This window comes from Dipodomys spectabilis, unplaced genomic scaffold, assembly GCF_019054845.1.
Source record: "Dipodomys spectabilis isolate Male_0828 unplaced genomic scaffold, ASM1905484v1 ptg000422l, whole genome shotgun sequence".
Classification (NCBI taxonomy): Eukaryota; Metazoa; Chordata; class Mammalia; order Rodentia; family Heteromyidae; genus Dipodomys; species Dipodomys spectabilis.
Window position 1 is genome coordinate 7,696,696 of NW_024871099.1, and position 13,875 is coordinate 7,710,570.

General features: G+C 53.4%; 1 protein-coding gene across 1 annotated transcript in view; it reads right to left on the reverse strand.

The window, feature by feature from the left end:
- Positions 1 to 13,612, reverse strand: part of Pou2f2 (POU class 2 homeobox 2) — a 52,825-nt gene extending 39,213 nt beyond the window's left edge. Inside the window, exon 1 of the mRNA XM_042667811.1 lies at positions 13,379 to 13,612. The gene's annotated coding sequence lies outside the window, so the exon portion shown is untranslated. The remainder of the gene's footprint in view (positions 1 to 13,378) is intronic.
- Between the last annotated feature and the right edge of the window lie 263 nt (positions 13,613 to 13,875).

Below are 13,875 nucleotides of genomic sequence, written 5' to 3' on the forward strand. Positions count from 1 at the left end.
TCGGTGGCTCACGCCTGTAATCCTAGCTACTCAGGAGGCTGAGATCTGAGGATCACGGTTCAAAGCCAGCCTGGGCAGGAAAGTCCTCTTCTCTCACTCAGAAAACTGGAAGTGTCGCTGTGGCTCAAGTGGTAGAGCACTTGCCTTGAGCTGAAGAGCTGAGGGACAGCGCCCAGGCCAAGAATTCAAGCCCCACAACCAACCAAAAAAAAAGAAAAATCAAAAACAACCTTGCTGTCTCCAACAGGACAGCAGCTAAGTAAATTATAGTATATCCATATTTGGGAATCCTACATAGCCATGAATAAGTCTATGGAAATGAATATATAAACTTCTTTAGGAACTACTGAGAGAAAAAAGTAATTCACTGAACAGTTTACAAACATTCGTATTATTTATGCAAAACATCCAAATCATGGCACATTTTCTTTCTTTTTTAAAAATTCTGGTACTAGGGCTCGAACTCCAGCTCTTGTCAGCTCTTTTGCTCTTGGCACTTTATTATTTGAGCCACAACTCCAGTCCAGACTTTTGGAACTGTTTTTGTTTTTGTGCTGGTACCAGGATTTGAGCTCAGGATCCGAGCTTTGCTTCTCAGCCGGCAGTTTGAAACCAGCTTAAGCAATATAGCAAAATGCTATATTAAAAAAAGAATACACAGCCAGGCACTGGTGGCTCACTCCTATAATCCTAGTTACTCAGGAGGCTGAAATATGAGGACTGCAGTTCAAAGCCAGCCAGGGCAGGGAAGCCTGTGAGACTCTTCTCTCCAGTGAACCACCTGAAAACCAAAAATGGAGCTCTGGCTCAAAGAGGTAGAGCCCTAGCTTTGAGCAGAAAAAGTCAAGAACAATGCTCAGGCCCTCAGTTCAAGTGCCATGACCAACCAAAAAATAAGAAAGTAAAAAATTGAAAGGGAAAAAAACGGGGGAAGCAGAGACTGAAGGATCCCATTTTGAGATCACTTCAAGCAGAAAAAACAAAGTTCACAAGGCTCCATCTCTACCAGTGACTGTGTGCAGTGGCACAGGCCTGCCATCCCAGCACTGTGCCACACATAGGAGGATTAAGTCCAGGCCAGGCAACAAGTGTGAGGCCCCGAGTTCAATCTCCAGTAATAATAAACGAACAGAATATATTACATGATGGAAAAGGCAACAAACAAGCATCCCAAAGGTAAGGACTGTGGTAACTTCCAGCAAGGAGAAAGGGGTATGCTGGGGAAGGGACACTAGGTATGTGTTGGGGGACTCAAGGGTGCTGGGTGCTATCAGCACCTCCACCCAATTCACACTGATTCACTGAAGTGTCAGTTACATCTGGTCCACTTCTGCAGACAGGGGCTGGTTCTTTCTCCTGAAGGATGGATTACCAACTCTTCTATCTCTGTTTCCCAGAAAGAAACCCGGTGTGCCCCGATGGCTGCCAGCACTCAGAGGGGCCAAAGCCGCTGTCCAGGGTACTAGTGAAACCCAACCTGAGAGGACAAGAAGGAGGCTGGCTGAGCGAGCCACTTCAAGAGTCCTATTGGAAAGGCTTCCCTAGACCCGCCTTGTGACAAGGCTGGACTGCCCTCTGCTACTTGGCTCTCCCAGCCCCTGCTCACTCCCTTCCATAATTGGTGGCTTTTTGTTCTTACAGCCTGAGGCCAAGCTCCTCTTCACAGCAAGTGCTTTCCTCTTTTTTGGGGGGGTGGGGAGGATGCTGTTCCTGAGGCTTAAACTCAGGGCCTAGACACTTCCCTGAGCTTCTTTTGCTCAAGGCTAGCACTCTACCAGTTGAGCCACAGCACCACTCCCAGCTTTTTCTGTTTATGTGCTACTGAGGAACTAAACTTCATGCATGCTAGGCAAGCACTCTACCACTAAGCAACATTCCCAGACCATTTCTAGTATTTTCTGAGTAGCTTATTGGCCATAAGAGCCTCATAGATTTTTCTGCTCAGGCTGGCTTTGAACCATGAGCCTCAGATCTCAGCCTCGCGAGTAGCTAGGATGACAGGCGAGAGACACTGGCACCCAGCTGTTCAGTCATTTTATTTATTTTTAATAACATATTAAGATAAAGCTGACACTCAACATTCAAATTAGAACTGATGACTGTTCACGGATGTGGCCTCTGCCTGCAACATACTTGGTACCTTCTTGCTAAAGAGAAAGTGGACAGGAAAAGAGCATGGCTCAAGTGGTAGAGCACCTGCTTAGCAAGTATGAAGACCTGAGCTCAATCTCCAGTACAGCCACAAAAAGGAAAAGATGATGACGATGACGATGATGACGATGATAATGAAAGACAATTACCTCCATACACTGACCAAAAAATATCATGTGAGATGTGATTATGACCAAGACCAGGAAACTGAGGCTTGGAGAGGAGCAACTGCTTGTCTTGGGGTACCGGTGAGTCTATGGCAGAGCCAGGGTTTGAAGCCCTTGCACCCAGGAACTCACATTTCCCAGGCACCTCCCTAGCTGTGGGCCTTTCACAGACATTCCTGGGTTGAACCAATAAGCAAGACCAGCTGCAGTTGTCGGGTCTGAGCAGTAGTCCTGGCTCTGCTGTTCACTGGCTACTGAACCTAGGTGAGCCACTAGACTTCTCTGAGCCTCAGTGTCCCCATCTGGAAAGCAGGACAGTGATTTAAAAAAACAAAAACAAAAACAAAAACCTACGCTTAGGGTGGCTGGGGTCTGCTTAGCACATGGAAAGCAGCCAGGGATGACAGGAGAGTAGAGAGTGGCCACTCAGTCAGGGAGGACCTCTTGGGGGAGAGGTGCCCGGAGTCAGATGGAAAGGAACTCCCAAATCTGTACCCAGCTACTAAGGCAGGAAGAGGGGAGGACTCAGTGTGCCTAGGGGTGGCTTTCAGGAGGCCAGGGTGGAAAAGAAACCGCTGCTGCTTCAGGAGAAGTGCTCCTCCCAGATCTCTACCTGCCCTCTCCATCCCTCACTTTGTTCTGGATTTCCCCAGCCTTGGCCAGAATCCCACTTCCTGAGCCAATCCTGCCTCCTTCATTCCTGACCCAGGGCTGGGCCCTGGGCCTCTTGCCCATATCTTGGCCTCGCCACACAGTGACTCCAAAGGATCTTCCTGTCCCCTGGACAACTGCGGTCTGAAGGAGCTCTAAACTTGTAAGTGGTGAAAGGTTAGAACTGCTGGAGGTATGAGTGAGCATGTGACGTGGACAGGTACAAACGTCTACAAATGGCCTTTTCTTTAACATGAACAACCTCATCCCAGGAGTGGGAGAGACCTCTCAAACAGAGCTCCTTGCTCCCTTGTGCAGCCACAGCTGGTAAGATGAGGTAGGGGAGTGCAGGCAAAGGCCTGGGGAGAGTTCTGTTGGTGAGGGCGGAGGGTGGTAGGTGGGGTCGCCCAGTCCTAGATGAGGGTAGCCTCTTGGCACAGAGACCTGGAGTCACCTTGGAGTTCCAAGAGTCTCCCATCTGTCAGCTCCTCAGTTTAACCTGGAGATGTCTGAGTCCCCTGCTCTCCCCACCCCCTCCCACCCTGCCTGGCCCATCTGAGGCCACCTTCCTCTCTCTCTCCTCACCCACTGGCTAGTGGCTTCTTATGGTGGAGTTCTCCCTCGCTCCATCACTCATGCCATAGCTACAGCTTGAGCCTCGTCCGTGTGGCAAACACCGAACTAAGAAGCAGTAACCCCACAACCACCACCCCAGGGAATGAATAGTGGAGGTGGGGGCTGGGGTCTTTTTTTTTTTTTTTTTTTGGTCCAGTTGTAGGGCCTGAACTCTGGGCCTGGGCGCTGTCCCTCAGCTCTTCAGCTCAAGGCTAGCGCTCTACCACTTGAGCCACAGCGCCACTTCCGGCTTTTTGCTTATGTGGTGCTGAGGAATCGAACCCAGGGCCTCAGGCATGCAAGGCAAGCGCTCTACCACTGAGCCACCTTCCCAGCCCGGAGCTGGGATCTTGAACGCATCCCTCACAAGGCCTTTAAGTGTGGGGTTGCCAGGTCACTCCTCTGCCCAGACTGAGGAAAAACTTTGGCATTTGGGGCCTGACTCTGCGCTTTACCTTCCCCAGGCATGAAGGGGATGTGAACACACAGGCCTGAAGCTGAGATTCTGGGGTGACAATGGCGGATAACTGTGTTCCCCAGAGTAAGGATCCTCCCCAGAAGTGGAAAGAACTCAGGGCCTTCAAAGCACACCATTTTCCAGGTGTTGCGGGGAGCCAAGGTTTAGCACAGGCAAGTGACTTGAGCAACGCCACACAGCAGTTTTTGGCGGATGCATGGACCATCCCTCTCAGACAGCCCCCCCACCCCCACCCCAGGCACAAACCTCTAACCTCCCAGACTGACAGGAGAGGGGCTTAAGACCCTTCTTCTGTTTATTTTTACAGCCATGGGACGGAGGGAGAATCAAGAGGTGTAGTGGGACAGGACTGTGGGGGACAGACAAGGACTGAGGGAAAACCCTGGAGCACAGAAGAGAGGAGTAGAGGGGGGGAAAAAACCCACAAAAAACAACCAGGGCCTCAAAAGCGGGAATGAAGAAGTGTATGGAGGTTTTTAAGTCCCTGGGGGGAGAGGCAGCAATAAAGGAGAGAGTCAGAGTCAAACAGAGAGAGGCAGAAAGATGCAGAAAAAGAGAGGCAGAGACCGAGAACAGAAAGAGACAAAGAGAAAAGGAGAGGAGAGAAAGGAGGAGGGAGGAAGACAAGGCACTGGAGGTGTTGCGGCCGGCCTTCTGTAAATCGCTTCCCGGCCGCCCTCCTCAGCCCCTCACAACAGTGCTCCTTCAGGGTGCTGTCCCTCAGCCTGGGCAGAGCTCGCCCTGAGACGGGGAGGGGTGGCAACTTTCAGCCTCATCTGGGTTTCTCTTTACCCAACTGCCTCCCAGAGGAAAGGACCAAGTTGGCTGTGCAGGGGGACGGAGGGTCAGGGCTCGCGCGCCCCCCAAGGTGCCTGGCTGCTAATGCCCCACCTGTTCTTGTCCCTGTCCCTGGCTGGTGCCGCTGCTGCCCCTGACACTGGCCAATACTTCTCTCAACCTGTGGCCGTCGTCTTACTACTCCCTACCCCAATCCCTCCTGAACCCCCCTTCCTGCTTGTCTCTGTGCCCCCTAAAACCACTCATCTGGAGCCCACCTTTCTGCTCCCTTATGGGTTTGGGGTTAGGGAGGGGAGGACAGTGCTAGGTGGGGGGAGAAGGGCTTGGCAAATGGCTGGCATGGATAAGGGGGAAGTGGAGGGGGTCTTGGTGATGGATGATACTGGTTCTTTGGTGGGGGGACGGCAGGGAAGGGGTGGAGGAAGGCTGGGGGAGGGGTGGTGAGGAAGCGTGTTGGGGGGGAGCAGGACCAGGCTCACATTTGGCATTCAGGGCAGCTGACAATAAAAATGCTTTATTGCCAAGAAACTGGATCGATCGGGGCTGGAGGGGGCCGGCAGGGGGGACGCGGAGGGCTCAGCGCAGAGGCCGGCGGCCCGGCCTCCGCAGCGACCAGGGCCCGAGCCGCCCTCCCCCCTGCGCCCCCCTCCCCGCCTCCTGCCCTTTCTCTCTCCTGCAGCCACCGCTTAGTTCTTATTATATTTTTTCTTATATATTTTTCCCCCAGCTTCTCCTGCTCCTGTTTTTTTTTTTTTTTAATTTTTTTCAAACTCACTGTACTCCCAATGCCGCAGGCTGGGTGGGGGCGGGAGGGGGGCGTCTGCCCAGGCCAGGCCCTGCCCACGGGGCTTCCATGACTAGTGGCTCTGGGATGAACCCCACTCTTTCTCTATAGCCCCCCTAACCAATCCAGTCAGACTCTCTCAAAGCCTGGCCCCATGTGAGCCTGTCCTCTACCACCCCTTTTAAAGGCTTCGGAGCATCCTCTACACCCCACACCCACACCATGGTGGGCTCAAGGCCCTGGGCCTCTGCTCTGGTCTCCCCTCCCCCCTACCTGGCCCCTGCTCACTCCTCAAGCCATTTGGCTGATGGTCAGAACTGTCCGTCAAGGGGGCTCTGAGCCCCTGGGGACCCAGATGGGAGGAGGGATGAGAGGTCGGGGGTCAGGCCACTACCCTCAGCTCATCTTTCTCCCCTCCCCCTTCTTAACAAAGGGAGCAGCAGTCTGATGGGGGCGGGGGGGGGGGTGTTGGTCTAATACTCAGGGAAGCAAGAAAGGGGCTGTGGATGGCCATGGGCAGGAGCCCGTGCAGGCTGCCTGCCCCTCCCCTGCCTGCCCCCTTAGGTCAAGGCTAAGGTGATTCCTCAACCTCTCCAGACTGGGCTGGGATGGGAGGACAATCTGGAAAGACAAAGAGCAGGAGCCCCGGGGAGTTGGGGACTGGGGGAAGCACCTGGGACCCTGCAGTCCTGGCTGACTGAAGGGGCAGCAGGCACCTTCCTGGCCCAGCCTCCTGTTCCCACAGCCCTGCCTCCTGTCTGCACCAATCTCTAGGGATCCCGGAGCTACAAACCTGTCCAACACTGGGGCGGGGCTGGGGGGGAGGTGGTAGGAGAGAAACTGAGGCCCTGAGAAGACAGACAGAGCCAGGGGTGGGATCTAGGATGATCTAGGTATAGACGCAGAGCCTCTCCGTGACTTCTGAGGGCCTTTCCCCTCCCTCCACTCCTGTTCCCACCAAGAAAAGACTTCCTTTCCTGACTTCCCCCTGGAGAGACAGGTTGTAGAAGGTTCTATGGAGAGCGAAGAGGAGGCTCAGGAGCAGAAGAGGGAGTTTCTCCTATATTGGGCCAGTGGGGACAGTGAAGGACCCAAAGGAAGAAATTCTAAGTGCAATCTGCCTCTGGCCCAGCGGTGGTGAGAAAATGAAAGAAGGGCTGGAATCCATGAGGATGGGGCACTCTAGAGCGGCCAGCCAGCTCTGGCTGGAGGAGAAGGCCTTCCGAGAGAATTCTCTCTTGCGCATGGTCACACAGCAAAGAAGGAGGATCCACAATCCTGTTCCCTGAACCAACAGGGCAGGGCCTCAGGGCCTCCTGCCTGCCTAGCCTGACTGTGAAGGGAAAAGCAGAGCCCTAGCAGTGGATAGTTTTAGGCCCATGGGGATAAAGAGCCACTAGAGACAGAAAGAAAGAAAATGGGGGAAGTCTTCAATACTTTAAATGCCCCTAACAAGGCTGAGGGAGCTCTCAGAGACAGGGCCACAGCCGCAGGGAAGAGGACATGGACAGGGCAGGCCTCTTTTTCGGGGGGTTGGGTGAGGCTCAAATATGCCCCCACAGCCTGCCTAGGAGGCCCCAGATGGGCCCAGGACTATAGGGGTCCCAGCTGCCCTCCCCCAAACCTCCCCTCCCTTCTCTCCCTCTCTTTCTCGCTGGCTATCGACCGACCAGGGCTGTGACATGGTAGATCAATACGGCAGGGATATAAAGCGGGCTGGCTGCCTGCCTGCCTTCGCCTCTCTCTCTCTCCCTTGCTTGCTTTGCTTCCTTTTCCCGGAGCCGCACCCACGCCCCCCCTTCCCCTACGTACCCCTTTCCCCAGCTTCTGAGGGGCTGAGTCCCCCCACTCCCCCACCGCAGGAGAGCTTAGGGAGGCTGAGAGCTTGGAGAGCCAGGAGAGGGGGTGAGTATGGAGTGGGCAGGGAGGTAGATGGGTCTGGGGCTCACCGCTGTAGGTAAGGGGGCTGGGATAAATTGAGGGGCAGTCCCTCTGGGAGAAAGCAGGTACCCCTCAGGTGGGAGCAGGTGAGAGAGATAGAAGCCTCTGCAGGTACTTGAGGGGATAAAGCTGTGGGGGGGAGGTGGGAAGAGGCCCCCGGGGTGGGGGCTGGGAAGACACCATCCTGAGCCCATGGGGCAAGGGAGGACCGTGGTGGGGGTGGGTGCTGGAGTTAGCAAGGCAAATGGGCTCAAGGCACCTGGACAAACCTGCGGTCCACCCACAGGGCCTGGGCTACCCCATGATGTGGGTCTCTGTGGGTGGAGGCTGCCTTGGCCTCCCCTAGGATTGTGTGTGGGGTAAGGCTTTCCGAGGTGTGGGACAGGAGGTCCCAGCGGAAGGGCTGTGGTCCTTCAGCTCTGCTGGGGAATTGTGGGCTGTGTGTCCCCAGTGTCCTGGCTCTGGAGTCCGGTCTGTGTGTGATCGGGAGTGGGGGGTGGGGGGGTCTATGAATGTGCCCCTGGGGAAATGGGGGGTGGGCTGTTTGTACACCTCTATGGGTGCCTCCCTGACCCTGAGCATCCCCCCCAAGTACCCGTCCCTTGGGAAAGTGCGGATATATCCCGAGAAAGGGGATACCCACGGTGGCTGTGGCAGCGCGGACACAGCCCTGCTGGCATGTGGTTGCTCCTGTGGGCGAGTCTCCCTCTGTCCCTGTGCCTGTGCCTCCGAGGCTGCGTGCGCGTGGCCGTTTCTCTTTATGAGCATTGGCGATTCGGTGCCATAGCTGTGTGTGTGTCTATGTGCACTGGATGACTGTGTGTTGATGGCTTTCCATCGTGCATTTCCACGAGTGGGATGGGAGCTCTGGGTGTGTCCGTGTGTGTGTCCGTGTGTGTGTGTGTGTGTGTGTGTGTGTGATAGTGACTCCGTGCACACGACAGGGTTAGCAGGGTGGCAGGGCTACATCTCTGCGTGGGGGAGGGGTGAGACGGCGGAAGCTGCCACCAGGACACCAGCCAGCCCATGTTATCACTACATCATCTTCACATAGTGTAAGGGCTTGTTTGCCTCCTTTGCCTTCTCTACCAGAGACCCCTGCCAGGACGGACCCAGGACCCCCTCCCTTCTCCCATCTTGGACAGGCACAGCTCTGCTTCTCAGTACCCCCTGCTTTGCTGGACACTACCTCAACTGCACCAAGCGACCTCCGTCCCTCCCAACCCCCCCAGAGCCACCCGCTCCCCCAACCCTCCCCCCACCACAAGTCCAGTCCAACCCAGACAAAAGCAATTACTCCTGAGGTAGGATGTGAGTGTGGGTGTTAGAAACAGAAAAGGGGGGTAGAGGAGGAGGGACACACACACACACACACACACACACATACACAGAGGCAGGGATGGACAGCCGGAGACCCAGAGAGACAAGGATGGAGAAAGAGACCGACAGAGTGAGAGAAAGGGACGCACGGGGAGAAGCACAAGGAAAAGCAAAGACAGAAGATGAAAGAGACCAGAAGGGACCCAGGCACAGAAGCCAGGAGGCAAAGGCAGAGGGGAAGAGCAAGAGGCAAACAGGGAGCACACACGTGAGAAATACAGAAAGGGAGAGCAGAGGGATATAGAGACAGAGAGAAACAGCACAACAGAGCCAACCCCCAGTGACCAAGCCACACAGGACAGAGAAAGAGAGAATGGCAGGCAGAGCCAAATAGAAAACAGAGTAAGAGCAGGAGACAGATGCAAAGACCGAGAGACTGAGACAAGGCAGAGACAGAAAGACGATCCAGAGATGGAAGGCAGACGTGCAGACTTAGGTGGATGGAAGTTGGTGGTACACTAGGGATGGTGCAGCTAAAGGAACACCAACTCCAAAGATATCTCCCCTCACTTTCTTTCTCTCTCTCCCACTTTTTCTCCCACCTCTACCCCCCCCCCCCCCGACTAGAAGTCAGGTGTAACCAAGCTCTTGCACAGTCATTTGGGCTTTGGGGAGCCAGGGTCAGGACAGGTCAGGAAGGCACAGTTTGGAGGGAGGGTCTCTAGAAGCAGCTGGGACTGGCTTATGAACACAAGAGGAGCTGAGAGGAGTACACTCCCCCCGCCCCCTCCCCCCAGCCATCAAGACATGCCTGCCACCCTCATCTATCTACACGGAACCGCATGTAGATAGATCACAAGGGGGCCTTGGCAATATTCTTACATTCTGTCAGCCACAAGCCTGCTGAGAGGGGCATTTCCTTCTTGCCCCACATCCATGCCTACCTTCCCTGGCTACCCTCATCCAGTCATTCCTCCTCATGCCCACCAAGCCAGCAGCCTTGATCTCTCACCGCCACTCTCCCCGTTCTCTTCTGTCTGTTCCTTCTCTCGGCACATCTATCTATGGCAGGACACTCTTCCTGAGTCTCCTGACTCTCTTCCCGCTCCTCCCAGCATGTTTCTGGACTCCTCTTTCTCACATGATCCCTCTAGGCTTCTTGTCCACCATGAGTCCCAGGAGTAGTGTGGGTAGATGGCAGTACAAGAGGCCTTGGAAGCTCCTGAGGAGCTGTGGGTATAGGGTAATGTTTCCTTCTTGCCTTCCTTGCCACCTCCTCTCTGCCATCAGATCCTACAATTTCATGTGGCAGAAGCTAAGACCTGACCTACACATTCCTCACATCCAAGACTTGGAGACAGAGCTCCAAGCTCAGAAGAAAAGTGGCCAGGAAGGAATGGAGAGGCTGAGATACAGATGAAGATTATAAGAGAAAGAAAAAAGAAGTGGACAGGGTGAGACCACAGGATGAAGAGGAGGTGGGAAGGAAGGCCAAGAGCAGAGGTCTGCAGGGTAGTGCAATCTGGACAACCCCATGTACACATCAGGATTCCTCGCAAACCTTATTTAAAAAAAAAAAAAACCCTCTAGGGTTGGACTCCGGCCCTAACTGAGAAGCATCTCACATTAACTGAAGTCGCAGCCAAGTGCCTGCCCTTGGCTCCCGAAGCTCCTTGTTTGCCATTTAGCCTTCATTTGCTGAGGGATGTTCAGGGACCTAGGGATCCACCATGCTGAATCTAAGACAGGTGATCCATTTTTACTCCACATCTGTAAGCCCCACTCTGTAGCCCACAGACACTCTATCTCCAGCTGTCTACACCCACTCCACCCAGTGCTAACAAATGGAGACCAAAGGATCAGCTAATATCTTGCCATCTCCTAGCAGCCTGCAATGGTAAATAACCCCCAGCTCTGGGATCCACAGCCAGTGAGGAACCCCACTGCCCATAGCTCACGTCTATAGGCTACCAGCAGAGGAGCACCATGAGTGTCCCTCCCCAAAGCTATGATCCACTTCCACCAAGAGAGTAGACACTCCCTGCCTCACTGCCCCGGCCTCATCCTAAGCCACATACCCTAGTCCCGAAGAAAAGTGCCCCAGGTGCAATTCAGAAGGTGCGTGACTGAGCGTGGGATCTGGACAAAATCCTCACTCACCTAGTGGCATCTTCATCTTGTCTGCCCCCTGCCCCCGACTGCCACCTCTATACTCTCACCTTTGGGAGAACATCACCTTCCAGCTCGAGGCCCCACTTCAGGTAGCCCTGGGTTCTCTCCAGGTCACCTTACCAGAACCAGTGATGCAAACCTGTCCCCCACAGCTAAGCTCCCACTTCCAAGGTCTTTGGAGTTCCTCTGGGAGTGTGGGTGCCCTGAGACACACCTTTGGGGAGCACTTCTGAATCATCTCTCTGACTCCAGGGTCTGCCTCACTACATGCTTCTGTGGCTGGATGGAGGGAGACAGGGAGGGCTGCAACAGTAACACGGTTCTGCTCTTGCTCTGGCACTCAGCACATTGGGCATAGGGGACTGTAGCTGGCCACGGGAACCCTGGGGCCACGCCAGCACCCACAGTCCTCAGTAGTGAATAGAGATGGTTGCCAGATACCCCTTTCTGCCTGCTGGGCTGAAAGTTGGAGCTCCCCCCTTCCCACCACCTCCTCTTCAAGATGCTCTGAGTACCCCAAAGGGGTACTCTATCCACCACCCCAGCACCTACTGCCTCCTCAGTTGAGGTCATAATGTCTTGTGTCTGCCTTTCTCCAGCCTAAGGGTTCCTTAGGCCCCAGAGGGTCCTCCTTTTCTCTGTACCATGGCACAGAGCCTAGTGCACCAGAAACCTCACAACATGCCGGCTGCAGGAATAAATGGATCTGGGTTTATGTGGCTGTTTGCCCACTTATTCATTCATTCAACAAATACTTACTGAGCCTTCACACTGCGCCAGGGACCAAGTGCAGACGTGTTAGCCTAACAGATAAGTCCCCCCTGCTGAGAAGTTTATTGAGGGTTGGGGAGACACTAAGCACATAGATGTCATCAGAGGTGGTGGTGGTGCTAGGAAGAGAAGAGGGTCAGGGAGGCCATTCAGAGAAGAGCACCTCGGAAGAAGAGCAGGGAGAGGTGGGGAGTCAGTCTAATGAGAGCAGATAGAAGGCACTGGCTGGCACAAGTGTGGGGGAGATGAAGAGTGGAGGGAGAGGGGGGGAGCCACACCTCAGCAAGGGCCACAGAGGCAGACCTATACCCATAGCTGTAGGAGGCTTTGCTTATCCTGGGACTCCAGCTCCCACATGGAGCGCTGAGGAAGCCTTCAGGACATGTTCAGGAAGTCACTTACCTTCCAAGTGTGGCTATGAAGGAGGCTTAGGAATGGGAGCAGTGTTTGTTGTAGTAGTTGTGTGACAAAATTACACACCTAAGAGTGTAGCCTTCTTCAATGATGTCTCCCTTAAGCTGGGTGCTGGTGACTCATGCCTGTCATTCTAGCTACTCAGGAGGCTGAGATCTGAGGATCATAGTTTGAAGCCAGCCTGGGCAGAAAAGTCCATGAGACTCTTATCTCCAATTAACCACCAGAAAACCAGAAGTGGCATTGTGGCTCAAAGTGGTAGAGCGCTAGCCTTGAGCTGAAGAGCTCAGGGACAATGCACAGACCCTGAGTTCAAGCCCCACGATTGACCAAAAAAAAAAAAAAAGTCACCCTAGTGGCTGAACTCCTTGAACTACTCAGGTATTTTGTCAACAGTCTTCAAGACCAGCGTTCCAAGATCAGCAAAATATCTCTTGACTGTAAAATTGTTATCCAAACCCCTCAAGTAGCTTCAGGATTATCTAGCTTGTTAAGTTAAGCAGAGTTGGTGTTAAGTGAGATTTCAGGTGTTCTCCCAAAGCAAAGTCACTCTCAAAATACAAAGATTCACAGTATAGGGTACTGTAGTGAGGTGGAAAAGTGAGAGCTTTAAGTATAGGCAGACCTGAGTTCAAACTCTGACTCTGTCACTGACACACTTACTGGGTAGCCTTAGATAACTTGCCTTCCCTCTCTGTACCTTCATTTCCTTCTTTTGTGACAGGTGATTGATACCCACTTCACAAGATTAAAAACAAAGTGTCTAGAAAAGGCCTTGGCATGATAAGGATAGTTCTTCACAGATGCTATTGTTTGGAACTGTTACCAACTCTATCACGCGTATCTACAAAACCTTTGATACTTAATAGGCATCTATTTGAAGACAAAGAACTAAAATTATAGACCTAAGCACAACCATCACCAGTTCTGCAACAACTAAACCCTTCTGTTTACTTTAGCCCAGCTTCCAGCTCCTCCTCAAAGCCAGCCTCTAGCCCCAAACTGATCCTGCAACCTAGATGCTCCCAGAGCATCAGCACCAAAGGAACCCGCGACTGCGCACTCCTCAGGAAGCTACAATGTGGGCTCCTTGAAGAAGTCACACTAGACCCTTACCTCTTGGGCAGACGCAGCGAAGCTAATACATTCAGGCCACCAACCCGGTCCAGCCGAGAACCTGGTGAGAGAGAGAAACAAACAGAGAATGGAATCAACATCCTGGAGCATTGGTCGCAGCCTCATGTGGATACACAGAGACTCTACTCTTGTCTTGCCGTCAGGAGCTACAAGTTAAACATGGGGGTAGGTGCCTGGGACTCAGGCCCTGCCAGCCACTTGTTACTCTCGGTGATCTCTCTAGTCTCTGAGCCTCAGTGTTCCCGTCTCATATCGGGTACACTGGTGTCTGCTTTTGTTGCACATCTGTTTTTTGTTTTGTTTTGTTTTTCCCCATCACACAGGAAGCTCCTTAAAAGGAAGGAACTGTGTCTTGCAACTCCAGCATACAGGCCAATTTGAAATGTTCTGTAAGTATATTATTGATGATTGAATGAACCAATGGAGGGATAAGTTCACAAATTGGAAAAACCGTATCTCAGAGGACTGTTGGCAGG